At 30.4% G+C, this 10,927-nt stretch overlaps 1 long non-coding RNA gene across 1 annotated transcript; it reads left to right on the forward strand.

Moving 5' to 3' along the window:
- Positions 1 to 3,166: 3,166 nt before the first annotated feature.
- Positions 3,167 to 5,913, forward strand: LOC116402707. Its single transcript, XR_004215243.1, has 2 exons — positions 3,167 to 3,963; positions 4,557 to 5,913. It is a non-coding gene; the product is annotated as an uncharacterized LOC116402707 (long non-coding RNA).
- Positions 5,914 to 10,927: the final 5,014 nt, after the last annotated feature.

Below are 10,927 nucleotides of genomic sequence, written 5' to 3' on the forward strand. Positions count from 1 at the left end.
GATAGACTTGTATCTCTGATAGACTTCATATGATATATCAGTGATAGACCAATATTTGCAACATGGTCTATCAGTGATAGACTTATATCATTGATAGAATTTGACAAATTTTGCTATATTTGTAAATTTTTTAAAATTGTGTTATACACTTAATTAATTTGAATTTAATTGCTAAATTTGCAACTATCCCTTTTTCTTATCAATATGCCCTTTCAACTCATTGGATGGGTTGAACTACTTGCGCTCTCTCAAGAAATTTAATTCCCTTTTATCTTCACTACCATTTTCCTCTACTTCCATTTCTCTCTCTCTCGATTCTTTCTTCTAACGGATTCCACAACTCAGTTATGAGTTCGAAGGATAGTAGGTCAACCATAGTGGTTGTTAAAAAAAATCGGAGCTTCGAATGTAAGTATTCTCAAAACCCTAGTTTCAATTTATTTCCGGTTTATGGTTTACTTGTTAATTAAGTGCAATTAAGATAGAACTTCTATCCAGTTTTTGCCGTGCATGTCTAATTTCTGTCATGTGGTATCAGAGTATGCTTTAATTTTAACCAATTGTACATTGTGGATGTCAATTTATTAGATAAATTGTTATTGGAAACTAAAATGGATTAATGGTTTTGGCAATTAAAATAAGCTTAGTTTTCTTTTAATTATTGTAACTGACCCAAGTTTTGTGGTTTAAATATTATTATTGAGGGTCTGTAATTTTTATAGTCTAGAGTTGAAATAAGATTGTAATTTCTTCAACTAGGAGAGAAAAATTCAAAGAAATTGGTGAAGTTGGAGGACAGACTCAAAATTAGGCCTCAAACCCGATTCAGATCTGATTGCGATCCAGCAACGTCTAGCCTGTTTCTGCGTTCGGCCCACATTTATTGCCCAACCCGTCTTAACGTTTGTCCTAGCCCACAACACGCGTCCATCCCATTTCCAGATTTCAGTGACCTACGCACCCGCACCTCACCCGTTGGTCCTACCCGGTTTGCGAGCGCCACTTGTCCATCTGACCCGCACCAGAGGCCTATTTGACAGATTGGACTAGTTCGAGACCAATGAGTTGGGTTTTTGGATGGGTTCAACTGTTTTTGGGTCAGTTCAGAATGTTTTTTATGGTTTTTCATTTGGTTCGAGCGCTTCGGGAATACTTTTATACTGCATCAAATTATTATTGTAATAATTTAGTTGTTAGCTTCATTTAGGAGCCAAAACCAATCCTTTTTAGGGTGTTTATAATTAAATTATGCATGAGATGTATGTTTTAATTGTTTTTTTAAAATTTGTATATGCAAATTGTATGTCATATAGATTTGAATTCCCACCATAGGTTAGCATGTTCATGCATTGCCAATACGAGTTTAACACAATTGGCATCTGTATGTACCTGTGGGCAAGAGGATTCTTGGTTCAAATCCCCACATTTGCATTTATTACAATACCTTTACAAAAATAAATAAAAAAACATGTTCATGCATACTGAAAGTATGTTATAACTGTTATAATGTATAATATGCATCTTAATTAATTATTTGTTTAGTTAATTAAATTATATTTTATTAAATATGATTTAAATAAATAATTTATTTTATTTAACTTAATATGATTTAATTAAATGAACATTTTAAAAAATATCAAAATATTTACGGTTATAGCAAAAGTTTGGATTCTATAAACGATAGTTTTCTATCACTATAACATATCAATGATTATCAGTGATAAAAATTGCTATAGATTGTAGATATTTTGTAAAAATTGCTATTTTTAAAAATTTTCCTTAATTAAAAGTTAAATAAATACATATTAATTAATTTTTATATTTAATGGTTATATGATGGTTGTTAGTTGAATGTTATAGGTTTGTCTAAAGTTTTATAAGGGTTGTAAAATCAATTGGACGTTTAAAATATGTAACATATATAAGTTGCATGCTCACTTAGGTTAAACAGTATCTTCCTAACTTTTCATAGAAATAGGTCGATATCATGTAGAACTTGTTACAAGAGGCTCACCTGATTCGATCTTGTCAACAAGTCAGATAAGATGACTAAGGTTGGAGGTTCTTAAGTTGACGGTTCACCAAACACCTACTACCTGGACATTGTAGTCACTTCTTGAACCTAGTTAACCTAGTTTTATGAGCATGCGTGAGAGATGAGAGGTAATAAAACTGGTTTATCACCTACACATCATATGTTTAAATTCAATATAAAGGTTATGCTCGGATGTTTCACTTAGACTTAGGTTTTTTTAAGTTAGCCTAAATAAAATCCGAAAGTATTAAAAAACCCTTAAAACCATTACAAATCACTTCAACAAGAGATAAGTAGTATACTTTTAGCTCTAGTGTCTCTAAGAGTTCACATCGTGAGGTGCAGGGCTTTGGGTCGTGCATAGGAGCGAACTCCCTTCAGAAAGTGTTTGCATGGATCAATATCAAGGTGAATAGGAGAACTAATTCATAGTAAGTGGGTGAGGAATATGTTACAACATATTTCACGGTCTCTTCCATTAGGTCCTACCGTGAGATTCCTATAATGTGCTTGGCTTGTCTTCCCTAGAGCGACGTTTCCTTCCAAGGGTCGTATTATAGAATTCATAACACCTCGAACTCCAAATATGGATAGGTTTTCAAAGATCAATTTTCATATTGGCTTTTCTCTTTTGGGAGCATGTTTGATAAGAATCACGATGTTCCATACAAATTAATAACAAGATCGAAAACATCAAAGATTCACCAATCATTAATTTTTAATGTACAAGAATGGATAGGAGTGGTTCATCCTCAATTTTATGTGCCACATACTGAGACAAGAGATGAAGAACCATTTGAAGGATTGAATGTCAATATTTTCGTAGTTGAAGCGGACTATCAGGTAGACATTAAGCTTTCATGAAACCAACAATTTGATGACCTCATAATTTACTTAATACCACATTTTTATTGTATTTTCATATGTTTTAATTTGACAAGTTAGGGTAACTATTAGTATTAAAGATGGTGGTTGGAAGATAGAAAGCTTGATTAATGTTTTCTTTTACTTTTTGGTATTTTCATTAATTAGGATAGAATCTCTACAAGGCTATGTAATGCCTTTATCCTTCCATTTATAAAAACAAGACTTTTGATGAATGCTATTTGAAATCTCATTTTGAGAGTTTTCCCTTAATTTACAATTATTGTGATAGAATGCATTCAAGCCATTCAATCTAACATTGATCAAGTTTGATTGTGGAGTGACTTAATTTAGAACAAGATGTCAAAATCTTGCTTCTAGATCTTTGATCTAAGAGGTAATCTAATCCTAACTTTCTTTTAATTGATCTAAATTAGTATAACGAGGTGTTAGTTTCTTATTTCAAAGTTTCTTACTACATTAATAGCTTTGATCTTTGGATTAATGTAAACGTGAGATTTTCCTTGGATTCTTTGCTATTGCCATATAATATAAGAGATAGAATTTAAGTTGGCGAGGAAAAATGACAATGCTTTTAGTTCAAGTTGTGTTAGGTATTTTGGATTTTTTCATAAAAAAGAGGTAAAAGAGAAATAAAAAGAAGATGGAATTTTGTTTATTAATATTTATATATTTAGCATTCAGAAAGAAAAAGAAAAGAAAAAGAAAAGAAAAAGAAAGGAAGAGAAGAAAGTTAATTTAAAATAGGTTTTTTTTTTAAAAAAAAGAGAAGGTGAAAGGGGTTATTAAGTTGTTTTCATTTTTAACCCTAAACTCCACCGCCAAAATTTCTTCTCCCATTTCTCATCATTTTTTTTTTGGTTCAACAACTTGAGAGCTGAGTCGAGGGAGGATTTGAGAAGATTGGAAGCAAATATTCTGCACTTTGGAGAGTCAAGAAGATAGAAAATTGCAAGCTCAAGTCATTTTTCATGACAGTTTGAATTCACACAGACATCTTTTGATTTTTGTGTTGGTTTGAGCTGATCAAGAAGAATTAAAATGTGAGGTTTGTTTTGTTTGAAAGATTATTCAATTTCCAACAAGTTTTGCGAAGGAAGCTTAAGAAAATTCTGATGTTAGATTAGTGTTTTTCGAAAAGGCATTTAGGTCTCCGTTGGGTGTGGGAAATTGTAAAGCCTCTGGTTTTTTGGGTTTTTCAAATTGTACAACGCATGTTAGAAGCTCTATTAGGTATGGTTGAAATTTTTATTAAATTTTATACAACATTCATGGAGAACTCGTGAGCCAAAAATGATTGGAATTCAGCTTAGTTTCAGAAACAAGACAAAGGTTAGCAGAAGACCCGATTTTGGACTACCTCTGTTACGGGTGATTTATGTAGTAATCTATTAGGAATTTCGTTTTATTTCTTCAAATTAAGTTGTAGAGGAGTTCAAAGCGAAGATTTTAATCATTTTGGTGAAGTATTGAGAAAGTTATGATTATTTGGAGTAGTGGCGTTCAATTTGGAAAATGTTCATTTATACCTAAGTTTAAAATTGATGGATGTTATCTTTTGTGTTGTCATCTTAAGTTTAGTATAAGATACAAGACTAAATAAAGGTTTGACGCTTAATTTTGGTTTGTTTGATAGGCCAAGATGAAATCGGTCGAATCTACACACTAGGGAACTAACCTAAGGTACTAAGTGAAACAAATTTCAAAACTAATTTACTAAGTGACAAACAAATTTCAAAACAAATTTCTAAACTATTATTTATGATTGTGTTTCTATGTTTGAATCTAATTTTGTAAATAATACATTATTTCTATGAATAGTTTCAGGTACACGAGGTTTTTATGATGAAATCTATATATAGGCACATTATTATCTACTTTCTGAAAAGTAGTTAAAATAGTATCGTTTTAAGCAAATATTAATTTTTTTTTAGATGTTTAGTTTTCTACAAACAATCTGAGTAAGCTTGAGTTTTACAAAAGATAAAGATAACATACATGTTTTAATATTTTCATATGAATTTTTGAGATTTTTGTTAACTTGACTGAGATGTTAAGCTCGAGGCCATATCGTGCTGTGTGCACACATGTTAGATTTTGTTGTTAACTTTAAGTGTATTCCATAACAACGATGCTGTCATGAGTGTTGAACGGGTCTCACTACATCGTAGAGCTAGTAAACGTTAGTTGTACTGGACGTGCCCTACACAACGTACATTTTGTCACGATAGTTAAAATAATTAATATGCTTGATATACCTTTCTATTTTTCAATGGCAAACTTGTTGAATATTTGAGAATGCTGTTATTAGTACATGTTTGTATTTAAAGTTTTTTGAGAAAGCTGTTATTAGTACATGTTTGTATTTAAAGTTTTGAGTAAACAAATTTGAATGTGTAAGGTTTTCTCATGTGCTCTGGATTCCAAATTTACAGTTTAAACTTAGTCATTCACTGAGCTTTATAGCTTACTCTTCCAAAATGTTTCTTTTCCATTTTTCAAGTAAAGATCAAGCTCCTGGTGCCTGATAGACTATCTTAGTTTGCTGAAAGCTCCCAATTTGTTAGCCAGTACGTGGGTGGAGTTGTACATTGAGTCTGTTTTGTTATGTGTATATATAGGCGTTTGTAAGATTTAGATAATTTCTTTTGGTGTTGTTATTGTGTAAACTTTTGTTGGATATCCTTTTAGTTATGTTGTCTTCATTAAGTTTAAGGGCTAAATGGGTTATTTCAGGACTGCATTTCATGTATGTTTATGGATTATCTAGGTTTCATTGTGTTGTGCTCACATAGTATGTTTATCAAGTTCAAGAGTTACTAGGGTCAACAAGTATCGTTAAAGCAAAGCAATGTTAATCGGCTTCACTTTGTTTTCTGGGCTAAGCTAGCAGGTAACTTGGGAGGGGGTGTGACAATTGAGGATTAGAATTTTCTTATCATTTGGCATCAGAGCATAGGTTTCATCTTTATGGCCAACTCTAGAATTGATTCTATCTTTCTTTCTTGCAAACTTTTAGTTCTAGTTCTTAGCTTCATTTTATCGGTTCTTGTCTTTTCATTAATCGTTCTTCATATCTTTATCTTACTTCAATCTTATTACTTTTTATATTTTCAAAAGAAATTTATGAAGAAAAGTAAAAGAAAAAAGAAAAAAAAGAATAAAGAAGTTGAGAAAAAAAATTGTTCTTGCAACTATAAAAAAACCAATTGTGATTAATCTTTATTTGTAATAAAAAATTTCATAATTGAGTTATTACATTAACTCTTTCTATGTTTCTTCCATTCCATAAGTCTATTGGATGATCATTTGAATATCTTTTCACCTTCCTATCATTAATTTTTTAAAACTCTCAAATATGTGACTTTCAAACTTCCTTCTTATCTTTTATTTTCTTTCTCCTTGCAAATTATCGATTTTCACTTTGTGCCCTTTCAACAAACTTTTAGATCAGTCTCTTAACTTCAATTTCCAAGAGGCAGTTTATCAAATTCATTTCTTAAAATCTTTCTATTTGCAAATCAATTTCCATGTTTTGTTTAATCTGAAAATTGTGTTTTTCCAATGTTTGAACCTTTCAATTTTTTTTTTTTTTTGTTCTTTTTGTGGTTGCCTTCAGTCTTACTTATATTGAATTATCCACTATTTCAAGTATCGCATAGGCCTATCCAATACCATAAATTAGCTACCTTTCAAAACAGTCTACCTTTTGTGTGCAAACATGAGTGTTCCCGAGTGAACAAATAGTGAGTTGAGTGTGTGAGATCCTTTTTAGTTAGAAAGAATGTTCGATCAAGAAAAAAATCGTTGTTTTGCCTACAACTATGATGCTCAATTTTGGGAAGACTTTACGTTGTGAGTTGGTTAACATACAACAATCCATTTACATGCCTAAGGAAGAAGTTTCGAAAGTCAACAATACAAAATCTTTTCGAAAAAGATTGGTTGAATTAAATCAATCAGTTGAGTACTTATGTACATTAACTCAATAGTTGAATTTATGCGACCAAAATTTGAAAAAGGTTAGTGTACCTACAGAAATTAGGCATATTGTTGTGGTAAAGAATTATATGAGTTTATTGTAACATTTAATCCTGAAGTTCATGTTGATGTGGGTGAGTTAGAGAAAAAAGAGGCAAAAAAAAGAAAAAGAAAAAAGACACGTAGTTTGATTGAAAATGAATATTTCAAGAAAAAGTGTGAGAATGAAAAGCGTGAGGATAGTTTATGGCCTAGAGAGAAAAATGAAAGAAAAGTTGAAAAGCAAAGCAATTGTGAGAGAGTTAGTGAGGTTAAATCTATTTTATTTTCAAAACAAAATATTTTTGATCTTATATACAAAAGAACTTGTTTCCTAACTGTTGAGCTCAACTCATGTTTTTCTATTGCTTCTTTTGAGTTCTTACAGGAGGCCAAGATTGTTGGAATTTGTTGTCCTAAAACTCGTAGTTTGTAATCATATTCTGTTCAATAAAGTTGTTATTGAGAAATTAAATATGATAATCTTAAATCCAATAAATCAAGTTCCAAGACTATTTTCGAATAAACTTGAACTTTATGTGTAAACATAAACGTTGATCAAGTTCGAGTATATAGCCTAAATAGTCTATAGTATATGAATAAAGGTTTGACGCCTTATTTAGAGAAACTATGGATGCGGCCCACTTTGTAGTACAAACGAGGTGATCCTGAATCGTTCATGTAGAGACATAAAAGTGGGGGCATCCTATGTAAAGTGTTTACATAAGACTGAACCATGAATTAGTCTTTTTTACGTTATAACACCGTTTACTGTTTAAAACTGACTATCTCGATTATTGATGACCTAGGTAACTTAATCTTAATCCTGAGTTAACTATGAACTCTTGTTCATATGACATTATCCTTAGATCTGCATAGGTAAGGGTAGCTCATCAACATTACGTTGGTCCAATAAGGCTCCCATTTCAAGGGTAAGATCGGGTAGATAGCTGGGGAAATAGGGTGCAAGACGGAATTCACTACCCACTTTAGAGTTAGTAGATAGGTTATTCTCTTAAGGACTGAATCCAAGTCTTGAACAAGGGGACCCCACCCTCTCATTGGCCCGAGAGGGAGTCGATTTGTAGGTTGAACCTTAAACTAATTGTTTAATAGTGGATCAGTGGGACTTAAGGAGCAAGATGTTGTTTTTGGTGTAAAACGGTATTTTGACTCAGTCAAGGTTATGATCAACCTGTGAAGGATTAACTTACTGATCATGGTTATCTCAAATGGACACAAATATACCTATAGTGAAAGGAGTGCAACTACGGGTCTTTAGTGGAATGACCCGTGAGTTAAAGAATGTTGATTAGCTCAGTCTAAAAGAGTTTAGTCAGTTAATCTCAGATCACTAGAGCCCATGATCTATAGGTCCATTAGGTTCCCCTACTAGCTCATATAGAATAAACTTAAACAGTATGATAGAATGAGTCAAATTGTTCGATTTAGGTGAGAAGAGAGAAATCGACAAGTATATGTGATGTAGTCATCGGTTATCAAATTAGAGATAGAGCTTTATGTTTAAATGAGATTTACATACTAAAGATATGAATACAGATTCATACTCAGAAGCTCGAAAATAATGGAAATAGTTAAAGTTGTAAAAAGTCAAAATGTTGACTTTTGACTTTGAAAAGTCAAACTTTGACCCACAATATATTCAAATATGATTTAGATTTTGAAAAATTGAATGCAAATTCATGCTCGAGAGGGCAAAATTAGTAAAGATGAACAAATGATAAAAAGCCAAAATGATGACTTTAGGTTTGAAAAAGTCAAATTCTGAATTTTGACTTTTGACCAAATGACCATTTTACCCTTTGAATAAAGTTAATGAAAAAATCCAACATTTTGTTGGATAATCCCACTAACTCTAATAGGCTAGGTGTTGTCTTTTGATGAAGACAAAAAGTCCACTAGAGAAAGTGAACTTTGAGTTGTTGGGCTTTAGAGCATGAATTTTTCTTATAAATAGGTCATTTCAACTCATTTGATGGGTTGGACTACTTGGGCTCTCTCAAGAAATTTAATAGAAAATTGCAATTGATGACTATTTTAGCAATAAGAATTAAGGATATAGCAACATTTTAAAAAAATTGCAAATATAGTAAAACTATTACTGATAGACTTGTATCGCTGATAGACTTTATATGATATATCAGTGATAGACCAATATTTACAACATGGTCTATCAGTGATACACTTATATCATTGATAGAATTTGACAAATTTTGCTATATTTGCAAATTTTTTAAAATTGTGTTTTAATTGCTAAATTTGCAACTATCCCAAATTTAATCACTTTTATCTCAACTTATTTAAGAAAAAAAAAAAGAAATAGAAAGCCCAAAATTTTCTCCATTTCCATTTCTCTCTCGTGATTTTTTCTTCTAATGGGTCCCATGACCCGATTATCAGTTCAGAGGATAGTAGGCCAACCATAGTGGTTGTTCGAAAAAAAAATTGAAGCTTTGAATGTAGGTATTCTCAAAACTCTAATTTCAATTTATTTTTTTTGTTGAGGGTTTATTTGTTAATTAAGTGTAATTAGGGTAGAATTTTGATCCATTTTTCTGTTGTGCATGTCTAATTTTTATCAGTATGATAATCTTGAAGTAAGAGGTTCAATCCCCACATCCCACATATTGTCAAAAAAAGAAAAAATAAGAATAAATTTTCAATTTCCTTGAGTGAATGAAAAAATTGTTGTTGAACAATAATACATTTTATGATAAATATATTTGGTAATTTAAAACATATTTATTTGAAATACTTGAAATCTTTCATAATTCTGTTGTGTTTAGATTAAGAGAATAAAACAAATTTTCTTTCTAAAACCCAAATGATTGATTTGGTTCGGAATTGTTATATATAGTAAGAAACTTATAATAACATTATCACACGTTATTCTAGTTTTTTTTAGAAAAAAACCTTTAATTTTAATAATATATAAAATAAAAAATAAAAAAATGTCTTAAAGGACAAAAGAGAGTGAAGAAGAAAACCCATCACTGTGAACGAGTATATTTAATGGACATAAAATAATGGTGAGAATAGCTTATTTCCATGTCTAAACTACAAAATTTTGTACCAAACAAAGGCATGGTAAGTCATACCTATTCTCATCCTTATTCCCATTCCAATTCCTTTTAGGAAATTTGGATATGATAACATTTTGAGAATATGATATAGCAATTATAATACATTGTTTTAGAATTTTGCAAATATGACAAAAAATATTACTTCTCTATCTTAAATTTGTTATTATTCTTAAATTACCCTTCAACAACTTATGTCTTAATCTTAATCTTTTTAATGCTCGACTCATTATTTATTTATTCTCCCACTTTTTAAGGCTTTAATTATTTGTTTATTCTTATACTAAAAAAAATATTTATTATTTCTGTCTTAATTTTATTTTTAGAATATAAATAGTACAAAAATTGCAGTATGAAATATAATGGTTATTGATCGGAGTAATTTAACTTCGTTTGTGATTTTTTTTTTTTTTTACTTTTTTCGATGTGTATTTTGAGTTGAATCTGATTCTAAATTATTTTATTTTATTTTTTTACATTAATTTTGTTTTAGTTTTACTTTGTCTCAGTTTTGTAAATTAGTGTTGTGATATATTAGTTGGTTAATATACTTACTATGTGATTTTTTATTTTTTCAAATTTCATGCAGTTCAATAAAATATTATTAAGTATATAAATGATACAACTCAATGTATCATTATCAAGTATATCAACAATATATTGTTAAAGCATATCAATAAAGTGAATCATTATCAAGTATATGAACCAAGTTTATAAGTGTATACCAATAATATATCAAGTGTATAAGTAGGACTTCAAGCATATTAAGTGCATTTAATCAATCAATTGTATAAGTGATTATACTAAATGTATTTGGCATCAAACATATGTTAGTAATGTTTCTTGTGTGTATCAAAAGGTATCGAGTGTATAAAAAAGTATCAGG

Source organism: Cucumis sativus, chromosome 1, assembly GCF_000004075.3.
Source record: "Cucumis sativus cultivar 9930 chromosome 1, Cucumber_9930_V3, whole genome shotgun sequence".
NCBI lineage: Eukaryota > Viridiplantae > Streptophyta > Magnoliopsida > Cucurbitales > Cucurbitaceae > Cucumis > Cucumis sativus.